Genomic DNA, 16,719 nt, shown 5'->3' on the forward strand with positions numbered 1-16,719 from the left:
GGGCATTGCAGATATTTACCCTATTTCTAAAAGACCTTTTATAAGATATAACAGTGATAGAGTCTAAACAGAAGCAGATCCTAAGATAAACCATTCTCCCAGCATGAGGCGTAAGGTTTAATCCAAATCTTCTCAGTACTTTTAAAGTCTAGATGAAACCCAAGACAAAGAAGGGCGTGCTGCAGAAGCCATATAAACACAAGTATGATCTCCTTCTCCCTTCTGCATGGTCATTGCACACAAAGTGAGTTGTTGTCAGAGAGCTACATGGCACCAAAAGCACCCACAGCTTTTGCAGAGGAATTACTATGGAGTTTTCCTAGAGAGAAGCTGCCTAAGTTGTACAAGATAATGCTTAACATATTCCTCCCTAGCAATAAACATTCTTCTCTCACAAAATCAACCCAAGTAAAATTTTGCATTGGGTGAGGGAAACCTCAGCCTTTTGCCCAACAGCTCAGCAGGTAGTACACCAACTTCCGAGGAAAAAGGCCAGTTCCAGGGGACCTTACTTCTATTTAAAGTGAAACACAACAGCAGGTCACAAAAGAGGAATAAATGACTGGGTTTTTCTCTCCCAAGGAAAGGATCTGAGCCATGAGAGGAAACAAGGTGGTCTGCCCTTGCTCTGTCTCTTTAGCCCAAACAACCGTTTTCATTTCATGTACGTAGAAAGGCTTAAACTAAAAAGTTTCTTTCCCCGTACCCCAATAGACTCTAATCAGAAGCAAGACAATGCCCTTGCCACATTTTAGAAGGATTTCTCCTTGGTTCGTTTTTGAAGAAAGATGTCTCTATCTCTGCCTTCAGGACAAGATCTCTATTGTCAGGTAAACAGCCTAAATACTACAGATCGTACCTATTAGCTCGCTTAAACACTGCTCCACACTCAGCCTGCTGGGGTTTTGTTCATTTGGCAGCAGAGGCCGTGCACGGACAGGTAGATCCGAGCCCCTCCACCTGCTTGTCACACTGGCAGGACATGTGCCAGCACTGATCTGAACATGACAGAGCTATATTATTTCAGTATTGACGGGCTCAAGCTTTTAGGGAGCTTACTGATTTGGACACAGCAATGTGTTATTGTGGTTTTATGGCTTTCAGATCAGAGCTGGCCTTGGTTTCACAGACAGACTCTGCCCCTAGAGAAGCCCTGTGGGCCACGCAGGGCTGTGGAAATGTCTCACTGGGAGTCACAGAGTCAAGTCCCTTGGACGATGTGCACTTTAGCTTCTCCCTGCCACCTCTTCCTGAATATCAAATATTCCGAGGAGCTGTGTCAACTCACTTATTACAGCTGGTACACCATTTTGGAAGGAAGTATGAAGCAGCATTATTAAAAATGGGTTTTAGGGTGTTCAGTCTATTGTGTTTAAGCTTTCTCTGAAGATGCATAAACATGGTTAGAAAAATAACTTTGATGTGCTGCCCCATTTCAACACTGGAGTTTTGCCTTGCATGTTAATGTGTATGTTTTCATGCCTCAGCTACATTAACTGTACTCCTTTCCTGTTTCTATTTATTTTGGAAGCAATATATGTTTACTAAATCAGTTGAAAAGTGTTAATGATCAGTTCACAGAATACTAATGTGGATTTAAATTACTTTCACATGAATCAAGACAAATTAAAAAATACTATTTGATCATAAACTGCTTGAATCCTTCTCACAAGAATTCCAGGATCTCGGAATAAATATTCCTTCTTTTCATTTTGTTAATATTTCATTAGATATTTAAATTGATGGAAAAGGCGTGGGGAAAAGGATGTGTAGATTATCTCTAGTTCAAGCAAGAGGAGAGAGTAAAATAAACCCTCTGTGTGTGTCTGTACGTGTGGCAAGGGGGGAAAGTACCAAAACCAGTTCTACCAAATGCAGTATTTCTTCCACATGCATGAAAAGGAAGGAGATGTGAAAGCAAGCAAAAGAGTTGTGACATGGGTACAGCTAACTCCAACTCATAGCATTTTATTCAGTCCTGAGAAATATGTATGCAGGCTGAAGACAGGTAACCTGCCTGGTCATATGTTTCCAACAGAAATTTTGTATTACTTCCCAGAAAATTCACTGAAATTTAAGCATTCTCCAAAGATTAACAGATTTCAGTGACACTTTAGCTTGATCCTGCCTTGGTCTGAAACAAAGCTGTGTTTCAGATCTGCCTTTCAACTATATCGAAAGATGTATGAACTTTGAAACTACTAAATTCCTACAGTTTTTAGTAGAGGAGAGTAACCCAATTTAGTGAGCTCCACTGGGGAAAGGCAGACAACTCAGAGACACAGTACACATTCTGTCTGGGAGCAGTGTGCTAGCTAAGATCATATGTCATACCCATCAGCCATACCTGACAAAGAACACACAACCTCTAGCAAACCAGGCTTCAGTAGCTTTGCTGTGCACAGAAAGTCATTTTACTTTTCATCTGTCAAAATCTGTGCTTTCCAGGCTCCCAGGTATTGTAAGTTAACATCACAGTGCTTTGTTATACAGGAATACACAAATGCTACTCTAGCAAAACACTTCTTATGATAATACATGTACAAATAGTGGCTTTGCTGGGCAAGCCAAACTAACATCACTGAGCAAATCAATACTGGAGGGTAAAAGCAATTTTGCTGGGATAATTGAGCCAAGATGAGGGCACTCGCTAGATCCTAGTGCAGTGAAGCTGCTCAGGCAGAGCAGCCGGTGGTGCAGACCGGTATTGGGCACAATGCCCCCTACTTTCTCTCAGTAGAAGGCAGGTAGCTGATGGCAGTAATGCTAATCATTACACCTGCCTTTTACGCTGACCAATGAGGAGCTAGTGGATACTAAGAACTTCTCTCTTTGCTCACCTTTTCATTACCCATGAAAGCATAAGCACTGGCACAACATTGCCCTAATCAGAGTTGTCCTGAATTGTGATTTAGGAACATGATCGGACAGGGATAGGCTTCTCCACTACTGCTGTGCAGAGTCCAGGTAGAACATTCAGCTGTTCCTTTGCTCTTATAGTGTATTTTTTATATGAAAACGTAATCTATCATGGATATTTTATGCATTGCAATTAAGACTCATCTAGGAAACTATCAGAAGGAATAGGCTCTCCAACCTACTCTATTTCATTCAAGACAATTTTATCTAACCAATTTTTAACAAATTTAAAACATTGCCCATATCTACTCTGGCTATAAGGCACTGGTAATCAAGTCAAGCACCATTGACTATGAGAATAGTGAACTGTAGAAAATGACTTCTCAGCATTATGTAGTGTCACAGCACAATTTAAATAACACGTTCATTATTCAAGGTCTCATAATTTGTACATATAGAAATAGATACAGAGAGCTAAAAGAGGATTTCAACAGTTAAATAAATAAGTGACCTGTATCATTACAAGTGTATTGTACATTCGTTAAATATCTGTTTGTTGGAAAGCCCTTCCAAAAGTAAATTCAGTAATAAAAAGTGCTAATATAGGATGAGAGATGCATATATAGTAGTGACATCTATTACATATTGACACCACTTTTAAATGAATGAACAGAAGGTTTGAGAGAAACTGTGCTTTCTGGGTAGGAATCTCAGACATTATTATTATGTTGATGTACAATAGGGCTCTGACAATTTTGATTACAGAAATCTAATATTAAAGTCATGCTCTTTCTGTAATTTTAGTGGGTGTCAGGTCGTTTTTTTCTGTGCAAGGTGAAACTTATTGCAGAGGTTGTTGTCTTGATTTTTATATGCATTTAGGTGATTTCAAAGTGAAATTGTTGCAATCACATTCTAACTGACATTTCTAGTAGGAGCATATCTGAAGAAGAACATTATATAGTTTTTTTTTTTCATAGTACTCAAAGCCAGTTTCATATAATTTCCTGTAACTCAGCAATTTCAGACTATACTTAAATGCGAGATATGAAATATAAATATGACATGACTTTATATAGAGATAAAATGTATAGAGAGATAATAACCTGAGCTGTTGATAAGTCATTTCTAAGGGAATTTACCAATTTGATATATACCTTTATGTATTTTTAAAAGGCCAATAGATTTAGCAAAAACTAGTTCACAAAGACGAACTAAATGACAAAATGACAAACACAAAGAAAAAGACAAACCAAATGTTACCCATCAATTGTTGCCAAAGCAAAAGAATTTCAGAACTTTCCTGCGCCTGATACTTGCCTGTTTCAGACCTGTTAGCTGTGTCTGTTGAATTTAAATTGTGAGCAAGAGTTGAGTTTACGCCATGCTGTTACGTATCCCAGCAGAAAACACTTTCTGCTGAGAAAGTCTGTGTCTGTAGATGGAGCCACTGCAGGCAGCTGTATTCCCTTTCATAGTGAGGAACGGATGAGAAACATGGTCTTCTGCCTAACACAGGAGTCAGTCCTTCAGAGGCCTGGTGTTTCTGGGGTATTTCTGAGCTTATTGTTCATTCAGTGCCACTTCACACCCTGTTTCCTCTGGGAGAAAGACTGGTTGTATATGTAGGGAGGATGCTACAATGGTCCCCCAAAGTACCACAGCTTGGACGGTCAGGAGATCAGGATTATGAGCATGTTGTGTAAAACACTTCCCCTGCAATGCACCACAATCTTTATACCATAAGGCTGGTGTAAACTGGCTTTACTGGGGTGAGCTGAACTGGACAAAGTTGCAGTGGATTTAGCTTCATGTTATCTGCCTGTTAAAATAGATCATCAGGCCATGTCTCTGAATTAGTGAGCATACTCTATGTTCATATGCCTCCTCCACTGTGTTGCTCTTTTGGAGAGCTAGCTATGTACATGAACATGTCCCTGTAAGTCAGGCCAAAATCCATCTTGGCCCAGTATCCTGCCTTTGGGCTAATAGCAGGAGATTCTTAGAGGATGAGAATAAGAACCAGTTCAAATCAGAAATCCCTCAGTACACCCTCTCAGCTTCCAGCATTCAGCTGCTCACAGGACTTTCTGAACTAGAGCTTGCCAAAGTACCATGATGCTAATAGTCCTCCGTGGACCTCTCGGCAGTGACATCTCTTATTCTTTTGAACTTGTACCATCCTGAGGAATGAGCTCCACAAAATAATTATGCCCTGCATGACAAAGCTATGCTTTAAATTCCCTGTGTGGTCATGCCATTGGAAGGCATATGCCCCTTAGGTCTCGTATCATCAGAAACAATGCATTAGTCACTCCTTAATTACTTTCTCCATGACACTCACTATCATGCACATCTCTGTCTTTTCCCCCTTAGTGAATCCTCTAAAGGATCTAGATTATTCACTGTCTCCTTTTTATTCTTCCCCGTCCTTTTCTAGTTCTATCCATTTAAAACAAAATAATCATCAAATACAAGACTCAAGATGAGGGCACACAAGAAATGTGCGCGGCATAGATTCCAGCAGTCTGATTTGACTGGTCTTTCTTGTGACTAAACTATACGTTAGCGAGTGTGCCAGCCCTAGAGTAAAAACCAAAATAACAAAATAGCACTGGCTAACAAATAGTAGTAATAATAAACAGATTAGTTTCTCAAGGAACAATGTGAAACAGTAACAAAAAGGTGGAATTAAAAATATATATATATTTCTCAAACAAAACAGTCAGTTCTTTTCCCCAACTTCTAGTGAAAGCTTATTTGTTCTGGGAGGAATTTCTCAAAGAAGTTTACCATTTCAGGGGAATAAGAAATAAAGGAAATGGAGAGATGACTCTCCAGGTCTCTGTGATACAGCAGACAATTTCATCTGCTCTGCTATTGACCCCTTGAGCGGGGTTTCAGAAAATCCACGCATTTAAGGAACACTACATGACAGCTTATTACTTGCTACAACTGTCACTTATATCTGGCTACAAGTGACTCAGCTGAATAAATATCCTTTCATACATTATCACATATCTGTTAGCTACAAGATTGGTTTTCTTATGCGTGGTCAGCACTTTTTCTCTTCTGAAGGCAAAAAATAAGGTGCATTTACACTGAAGAGCTCAGTATTTGAATAACACATTTTAAGAGGCAGCTGCACCTCTGGGCTCTACCCAAGCACCTTTGTCAGGAGTTGGGTGGGCTTCTCGGTGTTGCCTACTTATTGCTGACAAACTCTTGCTATTCCTCTCCTTCACAAGAGAATCAAGGCACCTCTTTGCTAGGAGACAGCATGTTTGCAGTCACAGTTAGCTAATGGGAGGCAAAATCTGAGCAAGACTGTGACAGTCTGCAGCTGGGTCAGCTTGGGCCTCACACAGCCTACATGACCATCACAAAGTGCCTTGTCTTCATTACAGTTTTCTCTTTTTCCCTAGAGAAACAAAACTTCCTAATTTAAAAAATGGCTTTTGTACAGCTGTTGGTAACTGGTTTAACAGACAGCAATTGAGGCTACTTCACTGGGATCTAGAGTTGCCTTCTTCCAAGTACCCTTAAGACCTTTCAGCCTTAATGACCTCCAGAGTCAAGCAACCAGCCTCTTGTCTGGTGCACAAACGCCATGCAGTGCCAGAAACCCAGGCAAGCTGTCAATAGTTATGCAAGAATGTACACCCAGGTATCATGCCCATTGTAACTGAAAGCATTGCTGTTTTCTTTGATCTTTTAAATCAGTGGATATTTGGATAGTCTTCGAGGAAACACTAATATGCCAAGTCTCCTCTGTTATCATTAAGAAAACATCAAGCAGGTCTAGCAGGCATCTCTTGTTCTGCTGGTTTAGCTCATCTAAAAGCTCTTATGTCAATTGTCAGGTAGCTGTCGCAAATTCCATGAAATATGTATGTGAAAATAACTTCTTTCCCTAGGCTTTGGAACAGAGATGGAAAAATGGAGTCTACTGTCACTTATTTGCGACTGCAGAGATGTTTCAAACTTCTTCTCAAGCAGTAAGGAGCTCACATCCAGCCCCAATGAATGTCCACCCTGGTGCAAATGCAAATGTCAAGCGTTGCCATTTCCTAAGGGCAATCCTTCCTCTGTCACAGAGGTGATGCAAATTTGAAGGATGAGTCCTCAGAGCAGTGGGAAGACACTAATGTCTACCACTAGTGCAAGCCTAGCAAATCCGATTAGCAAGCCAACACTGGCAAGCTAATTTCTTGCTGGGACAAAGACTAGCTCATCCTGCAAGTTCTGCAGCCCAGGATACTGAGTACAAATGGTAACATTCACACTTACATGGGCAGATATGATCAGCCATGGTGTGAGGTAGCGGAAGATGAAGTCTCTTCTCTGGTGGGAATTTTTTAGAGCTTTACAGGACCTCATCACAGGGTGTTCATTGGTGTAAGCAAGGACAGACTATGTAAACCAGTGTCGATGCTAGTTTGTGGACTGGCATATACAGTGATGCAGTGAACAAGGAAAAAAAAAGGTTCTGTTAATCATATAAATTTAGATGATCTGTGAGAGGGCTTAAATACAGTCTCTGGAGTTGATGCTGTGAAAAAGTGGGAAAGCAGTTTTTGACCTAAACAAAATGAAGGAGCTACAGACATAGGGAAATTACAGCACGTCGAAGAACCACTTGGATTGGAAACTGGGGCTAAGATGACCCTTTGGAGAATCTGTCACTTGTGATCAAAAGAATGTTGAGAAGCAATAGCATAATATCTAGTTAATATATGGGAAACATTTTTTATTTTTATTTTTTAAACAAGCCTAACAATTTTTTGTTGTGAAAACATTTAATTGTTGAAAATAGTTGCATTTTTTAACAATTTAAAAAAAAAAAGTTTGCATTACATTCTGTCAAACAGGAACACTACACAAAATGTGTAACATTGTAAAACATAATAAAAGCTGACCAAACCATTATTATTGGTGATTATATCTGCATATGGATGTATCCAATTATGATTTTTTAAAATCCCTCTTCACTAATCAGATGGGGAATTGATAGAAGTGTATTTATCTGTTTAAGAGAGAAAATACTTCAAATATTTTAAATGTACTACTTTAAAGGTAGGCAAAGAAAAAACTGGCCAAATAACCATTTGAGAAATAAGGTTTGGCCAGTTATAATGTACTATTTGAATCAGCTTGTAAAATGAAGTAATAATTTAGAAAAGGTTTTAATACAGGCAGACACAGTCAGATATGTCAAAAGAGAGAATGTAGGTCACACTAACAACACAGAAGACCATATCCTGAAATGCAGTGACACTGAAAAGGACTTCAGAAAATCAATTTACCATAAATCCCCTATGCAATCCATGGGCTAAGGTTAATGCAATACTTGCATGATTATGCAGGAGAAAGAGGTATTACAGGTATGTATCACTGATGGGACCAACATTGTTCTGTCCAGTTCTGGTATCCGATTTTCGAATGATAATGATACTGGAATATTGCAAGGGAATCAAAAATACTTTGCTATATTATTTGAAATTGTGGAAGCATACCTGTGCATGACAAACTGCAGAGAGCCACCCCCAAAAAAGGTAGAGAAAACTCATTCCAGTACCAGTGACAGTCCTGACACCAGTAGACTTTCGTCTAGGAAGCAAAGCCATAAAAGTAATGAGTGAATAGAAATAGAAATTGGACAAATGCATATTTAAAAAAAAAAAAAACAACGAGTAAAATGAATAATAGGTTAAAATTAACGACCTGAGAGCATTGCATGTGATAAACAGATGTCTTTTTAGTAAGAATGAATGCCTTTACAAAAGATGTGGTGCAGCTCACCTGGCACTTCAGGGCTGAAATCACATGGCTGGCATGATGCTAGAAATAACTAGCTGTTCTTAACATCCACAGAGCCACAACATCATAATATAGTGGGGATATTTTGACACAAAGAGGAAGCAGAAGGCAAGAAAAAATAAATGTTTATATTTACATGGTAAGCTGTTTAGCAGTTAGCTTTCAAAACAGTCACCTACATCAACTGAAACCAACACAAAAATACACATGCAACTGCCTTAAAGATGCGAGAAAGAAATTAGGTGTGTGAAAAAGCTTCACAAGCAACTAGTAAGAAAAAAAAAAAAGAAGTAATTCTTTCACACATGCACACAGATATAGGCAAGAAGCAGGAGGACTGAAGGAGAAGTACATGAGCATTTAAGGGTTATGTCGTCAAAAAGACCTTACATATTTTATTTACACCTGTATTCAAAATAGTATTTTAAGATAACAGCTCAGCACATCTATTCCCCTGTGTAAGAAAAATAAATCAATAGTAAAGACTGTTTTCAAGGCAGAAAGTTCTGCAGCATTTGTGTTTGGGAGATACAAACCTACAGAACTGGCTTGGGTCCTTGCAAATACTTTCTAATGAAGTGTCAGAGCAACTAATTAAAAAACAAACAAACAACTATATTCTTGCTCATTTACCATCGGCTACTGGAGAGCTGGATGCTGCTACATGAATATTATCTTTGAAAAACATGTTGAGCTAGCCTTGAAAATTGCAACCTACTAAACCTTAATTTAACACCAGGAAAACAAAACCCTTAAAACAGAAAGGACATACAACCCCAGCCAAATTATCACTATATAAAAGGAGGAAAATAGTGCAGATTTTTTTAAAAGAAAGCAAGGCTAGGAGTCTAACAAAGTGCCTCAAGTACAAGCATATCTGATTAATCTAATGCTCTTTCTAAAACAGCTGATAGCCTTCATCACAAAAAGTGACAAAGGGAACAAAATCAACTGGGGAAGTAAAAATCACCAAAAGAGAAGAAGAAGAAAAGGCTTTCAATCGCTTTGACAATGAGGTGACTCAAAGGACTGTGTTAGGTACAGCGTTGCTTCATATGTTAGCAAACAGGAGACAGGGCTTCAAAATCCAGCTGATAACATTGGAATTTGATATAATTATTGTGACTTGTCCAATATTATGAGAATATTATGAACCATTTCAGAAGGACCTAATAAACTAACTAAATAGGCAGAGAGATGGCAAATGAAGGTCACTGGAGAGAGACGCATGTGAATGCTTATTAGAAAGAATTACTCCCATGCATCTGCACTAAAAGGCCTGCACTGACACCGCCTTCAGCCCATACAAAACCGCATTTGTGGGTACTGCTATTGACATTGCTGAAGAGCTCTGGTACGGAAATGAAATGCTTGTCTGGATCAGGACCTACACTGCATTTGTGCCTGTGGTGGGGGGAGGTGGAACGGAGTAAAACTGTGGGCAGCTGGCTGAAAATCTGTTCCCGTGCAAGAACAGGCAAAGAAATAAAGCAAAACAAAACATGTTCCTTCTGCTCCACCATAAACAACTCGACCACGAAAAGAAAGCCTAGGCACAGACTAAACTAGGAAATAGCAAGGCCATTACAATTTCATTTTGTAAAGGAGTGATTTGGCCTTTCTGCTCAGCATAGCCCAAGGAATTGCAGAAATGAAATGGGTCCCAGAAGAGGCCACAGAAATGATAAGCTCGCTGAGGAGAGAGCAGAGGGAGGCTCACCCCCGGTGACGCGTCCATCCACTCCCTGCAAGAGCCGAGGCCGGCATCGGGAGACTCTGGTAAGAAGCTGTAGTGAATTACCCCGGGGACGGGTGGAAGGGAGCCGTGCTGGAGTCACGCTTCCCCGCAGCATGCCCCGAGCCCCTGCGGCATGGGCGAACCCCAGGGATGCTGCGTGCTGGCCCTGGCCCTGGGGCTGGCATCAGGGCCCCACTGCAGGGACCGCGGCTCCAGAGGCCTGGTTGGTGCCGGCGCCTCCATCCCCTTTCACGAGGAACACCTGCAGGCACAGGAGCTTTCAAAGTCCTCTTCAGGATAAGGGCCAAGTGCCTTAAGTAAATGTAGCCGAGCTCCAGAGATGCTGGAATAATTTCAGCTTCATTTACGAGAAAATGAGGGCTTCGTGTGTGCTTGGGTGCCCAACTGCGTAGCGAGTTTTAACAAAAATGTCCATTTTAATCATGGAAAAAGAAAAAAAACACATTTTATTGTAACTAAGTTTCTGAAGATATTTGGTGACAAAACAGCAATTGTGCAGTATTTGCTGTATAACAAGCAGACGTGGAACAGGATAAGGAATATCTGGGTGCTTTACCTTATGCTTTTATGTATTGAGCATTGAGCTTGCCTAAGAGCAAAACAGCATTTGATTTGTGCCTAGCAATAAATAGAAAAAGGATTGCCAATTAAGAATGTGGGGCAGCTATTTTTAACGAAATGTTTTTAAACTTTTGGCTAACTACGAGAGAAAGGCACTGCCATCTGTTGGGGAAAAGCAGCCAGTTCAGGAAACGCCGCTTCGCCTCTCTCTGCTAGAACAAAAGCCCCTTTAAACGCACTGCGTGGCCAGGCTGGTTGGGTGCAGCAGAAACTTTTGCTGGTGGAGAGGAAGGAGAGGCCAAAACAGCCCCGAAGCCCTGGTCCCGAGCAGCACTGCCTCGGCACCAGCTCCCCGCAGCAGCCCCGCCGTGGAGGAGGCACAGGGCTGGCCGGCCTCAGCCCCCGCAGCAAAAGGCAAATCCTTCCCCAAATCCCTCCCGTGAGTCAGCACTTCCCATGGCAAGGCTTTACACTCGAGTCTGGTGTGGGAGGAAGAGAAATCTGAGCTCCACGAAGGGGTAAGCCGGCAGGTTTAGGTGGTCTGGCAGTAAGTGGGGCTTGCGGAGTTTACACTCGGCATTTGCAGAGTGGCGGTGATTTTGCTTAAAACAGGCAGCAGTAGAATGGCAGTGGCCAAACGCAGGTTTTGACACTTCAAAAGCCAATTTAAAATTTAAATAAACAGCACGCGTCTTATGAATTATTGACTTCCACCAGCCTTTTTGGAGATGTACATACATCCTCGCACCCACACACACAGCAGCACAGACATACCTGTGTGTATCAGCTGAGTGTTTTAGCTCATCATGCTTTTCTGTATCTATTTAGCATGTTACTATTTTCATTTACAGGTCAGGGTAGAGCAGTAGATATCAAATATGGACATTTTTTTGCCCAGTGTGGGACTTACACATCGGCTAACATCACACTGATGGTTATTCAACAGAACTGCAGTAGCCGCTATTTTTGCTCCATTCCCACAGCAGCAATAAAACAGTAGCACAAAACAGAAAGTGACACACCAGATACATTGAACAGCAGCTGCCCTTAAAATCCAAGCAGCCCCCATGGACTGATTTGCCATTTGCAAATAGCTCCCTTTTTTTAATTATTATTTTGTATCAAGGGGCAGTAATTAAAGAAGAGAGGAAAAAAAGGGATCATACTAGCACAAAGAGCAAAGATGAAACAGCAAGACCAGAAATACATTTCCTCAATTGAATAAAAGTGCTTTGAGAGATGGTGTGGAGTGGAACACATCATTGAGGTGTTTTCTTTAAGAAGAGATTACCAGAAATAGCATGTGGATGGGCTCACGCTTCACTATTCAGTTCTTGTCTGATTGGTACAAAATCCAGTTTTTAGTCAATGTCAAGGCAAGCAGTTGTATATAAAAGCTACATAAATGGCTAAAGCATACATCAAAGGTGCCCTTGGGCAGGCTTAACATGTAGACAAGCTTTTGGAAAAAGAATTTTTAAAATGGATAAATATATTTTGAACTAAGCCAGAAAGACTTATTTTCATGGTGATCCATGCTGCCCTGTCTTAAGTACTGCACACTCTTAGAAATGAAATGAAAAAGCACTTCTCTGGTACAAAAAGGGAGAGAGACTTAGAAGAACCACTTGCCCAAGTACTCTTCTACTTGTAAGAAGTGTACTCTGATTTTTTTTCCAGCTGAACTCTGTAAGTCCAACCAAATAGAATATTCACTTTGCTGAAGCGAACCTAAAATTATATAGGCTTGGATAGCAATCATCATATTGTATGCAAATGCCAGGGCTCCTTCCTGAATAAATGCACTTAAAAGTATTCAGTGGAACAATTGCCATGGGGAGACAACTGAACAACACTTTCAGACTCAAGATGATACACAGGCCAACCAGAACCAGAATTGGAGCTAAAAATATTCAGTGACCCTATCAATGCATAGCTTGTGATACCAGCCTTTTTTCATAACATATGTTCACAGATATGTCATCATCCTCTGTTGTCAGACTAGTGGCAAATAAAGTCTTGCAAATTTTCCTAGATATTTCACATGTCTGCTTGTGCCAGCAGTAACATTAACTGCTTGCCTTTTATTCAGCATGTCTGGCATGTCCAAGTAATTCTCAGTCAAGATAAGATCTTGTGCTTTCAGTGTTCATATGCTTTTTTATTTGTATTTAAAGTTGTTTTATTATATTTATTTCTTCTGACCTAGGAAAGACATGATTCCCTTTATATATTACTGCACACACCCTCAATGGTTTAAGAATCAATTCTTCCCTTTATTTAATTTCAACACACAAAACAGACTTATCTGACACTGGATAAATTTATAACTATCAGCAGAGCAAAGCTCAGCTAAAAGGCCTGTCCCCAGTACTTCAGGCCAGGTGATCTTGAAATACTTCTCAGCTCCTGTGACTGTTCTGTGCCCCAATCTCAGGAATTCTGAGTACAGAAAATTCAGTTTCAAAGTGCCAGAGCAAGTGAGTATGAACTAGCGTTAGTGGCTGGTACCCACTTCTAAAACTCTTTCATCATACCTCATAAACAACTGTATTGCTCAAAATTTATTATTCTACCTAGTCAGGCCCAGATCAGCAAAAGAGGTAAACATGTGCAGAACTTGACATCTCAGTGGGATGATCCAAGTGAATAAAGATAGAATTGTACTAAGAAAGTGTACTGTCAATGCTCACAATAGGGCAAACTCATCCACTAGGTAAATTGCATTTACCTTAGTGATGCTATACTAAACCTGCAGATTTTAAGGCTATGAGTTAGTTTCCCTGATGCTGATGGGAATTTTAACCTCAGTCAAGGAAGTGTCTGGGCCTGAAGGAGCCTGAAGAAGCCCATAATCACTAGCAGGTGATGAGTGTCTGTGCTGAATGATCCCATTTAAAATCCTGCCAGGCATCTATTTGCCTCTTCAGCCCCTTAGTTACTTTTGTGCATCTGGCCTTTGTTATTTGGAGAGTCTTTGGTTTACTCCTCTTTCTATAGTCTTTTGTCTTTGAAGGGTTGATTTATTACTATCTGATATGAGCTACATAATCCAGCAAAATTGTCTGGCCTGAACAGTTTATAGTTCTACTCAAGATTTATGTTTTGCCCATCCTTCTAAGGAAACTACTTGCTTTCTCTTCTTTATGATTTTAAATGTTTGCCTATTCAGAAACAAAACCCTTTTTTAGGAAAGGATATTAACTTAAAATCTGAATCACTTTAAACTCGGAGATGCCTCATTTTAGGAGATGCATTTTGTAACATAAAACCACACGCATGCTTCCTGCCATTCATGTTTCCCTGTGTTTTTCCTAACGTGCTCTGATTGTTCCTACTCCTTACCCCAGCTCCTCCTCAGAACTTCTTCACCTTCTGCATAGACTTCTCTTTCTTTTTTTTTGTTACCTCACCTTGTTTAAAATACTGAGGCTACCACTGTTTTCATTGGTCTAATCCTGTCATTCCCTCCCTCTTGAATCTCTGTGATCCTTTATCTTCCACTGCCTGGGATAAGGGTTTTACATTCAGCCCAGGCATAATTGTCTCCACAACTGCTTAATCTCTCACCCGTCATCTTCCACTCACCCCTGGTGACAGACAGACATCTCATCCCCAGTTGATCTACCTCATCTGTGGTGATATATCTCAAAGTCTCACTTTCCTTCCAAATGTAGATGCTACATGAAAGTCCCCATGAAGGCAAATGTTGTGAAAGCTCCTGTAAAAACGGATTGTTTCTGATGAAATGATGAATGCTGCAGTTTAACCTAAATAGCTATTTTGCTTATCAGTAAATGTTTCTATTAAAACATCACAAACAGAATTCTGTACTCCACCTTGCTGGCACTTAGTAGGGTGCACGTGCAACATATAAACATATTTTCCTGAGAAACAGTAGCTTTAGGCCTACCTGTGCATCCTCCACTTGCAGAATTACATGGGGAAAACCGTGAGCAATTCTGTAGCTCTGAGAGCTGTAAGGCAGGGAAATCCAGCCAACAACGTATCACCTCCTTCCAAAATTGCACAACACCTAAACTGCCCCGTATTACCTCTTTTTGGAGCCATCAGTCTGCTGGAGAGTTGTAACCCCTTCACAGCACCATTGCACCACGGAATGGCAGCAAGAACAGATCTGAACGCCCAATGAGTCAATGAATATGTGAAGAGAGGAAAGGGAACATGGCCTGTTTTTCACTTCTGCAGAAGTTCTGGTCCCAGCTGTTGGATCCAAAATAATTCTGCTTTGGAAGACAGTCAAATCGGTACTTGAAGAATCCCAAATAACAATCCCAAATAAAATCCCTTCAACATCCTCCACTTTGTGGATACACTCATAAGCAAATACAGAAAGAAGGCTAAACACAAAGTTTTCACACCAATAAAACACCCAGTGAGAATGCTGTGGAAATTAAAAGGCTCTGGAAACTCAGGTGACCTTTATTATGGACCCTGTGAATCACCTATATAGCTACTTCTCTTGCCTCAGTAACTTTTCTTCAAAGGTGTCAGAAGTTCTGCAACCTCTAAATGCTTCAACACCAGGCACAGATTCTTGATGTCTTTTAACGATCAACACATTAAGTTCAATGACATTGGCCTCTTCAGCAGTGCTTACTATGCACAAAATATGATAAAAATAAACATTTTTAAGAGTTTTTTTTTTTTTTAATGTTTCATTTCAAACCAAATATTTCTGGTTAAGACAGATAGTTCAATACCTATCTTAGTTGCATCAAAACCTTTTTAAGGTTCATAATAATCTATTTTTATACTTTAAAAAAAAGAAGTGATGTATTACATACATAAATAAATATTCTTAAACCCAGAACACAATCAAAGGTGGCCAGGTAAGCTTTACTGCCCTCAGCTAAGCTATATATGAGGTTTCTGGTGTGATCGTTCACATTTATGATGACTCTCAATCCAACATCTGCTTTTACCACATTGGACTGTGAATATTTCAGATCAACAACTGAAACCCAGTTGTGTTTATGTCATGAACTCTATGCACTGTTCTTGAAATAACTGGTCTTTAAAAACATAATCAAAATCATACTCATTCTTGCAACAGTGTCCTGAAACGTTCCCAGTTCACAACAGAGCTTTTGTGGGAGAATCCAGCCACCTGGACCCAAATTCCCTAACAGTCTGGGCAAGAGGCATGTGCAGATGGGACCCTCTCCCTTCTCAGTACAACAGCTGGAAGTACAAGACAAACCATCATCACATTCAACACCATTATTACCCCTACTTCTAATTTAATTCTCCTGTGCTAAAAAACAAACACAAAACAAACAGACGTAAAAAACACACACAAACTCTTAGTGTAGAGTCTCCCTCTAAAAATAGCGTAACACGTTATATATGGTTAAAAATTCATCAAAAGCCATACAGACTTTTTTCCATCTTTCTCTACAGAGCTGGATAATTTGAAAAAGAACACCGTTTGTACAAGCAGTACATGTGTGACCAACCATACCTTATCAATTACCTTGACCTTGCGTATATGTCCCCTTTTTACTGTTGGGGATTCCTGCCCTGGTCACTGGCTTCCTTTTCCTCCCCACTGTAGAGGAAGTAAATAGATGAGAAAGAATCTGTGGGGAGCAGATGGACTCTGGAGCACTTAACACGGGGAAATTCATATAAATCTCAGACTTTAACACCTCCCACAAAATAGTGGCATATTTCTAGTTATTTATTTTATGTGTATA

At 40.2% G+C, this 16,719-nt stretch overlaps 1 long non-coding RNA gene across 3 annotated transcripts in view; it reads right to left on the minus strand.

Annotated features, from left to right (window-relative positions):
• LOC106017858 (uncharacterized) overlaps positions 1 to 16,719 on the minus strand; it is a 194,268-nt gene that overhangs the window by 35,117 nt on the left and 142,432 nt on the right. For all 3 annotated transcript variants that reach the window (XR_011809823.1, XR_011809824.1, XR_011809825.1), the window contains one exon: positions 8,376 to 8,469. This is a non-coding gene — a long non-coding RNA (uncharacterized lncRNA). The remainder of the gene's footprint in view (positions 1 to 8,375; positions 8,470 to 16,719) is intronic.

The sequence above is a fragment of the Anas platyrhynchos genome, chromosome 5, assembly GCF_047663525.1.
Source record: "Anas platyrhynchos isolate ZD024472 breed Pekin duck chromosome 5, IASCAAS_PekinDuck_T2T, whole genome shotgun sequence".
Taxonomy (NCBI): Eukaryota; Metazoa; Chordata; class Aves; order Anseriformes; family Anatidae; genus Anas; species Anas platyrhynchos.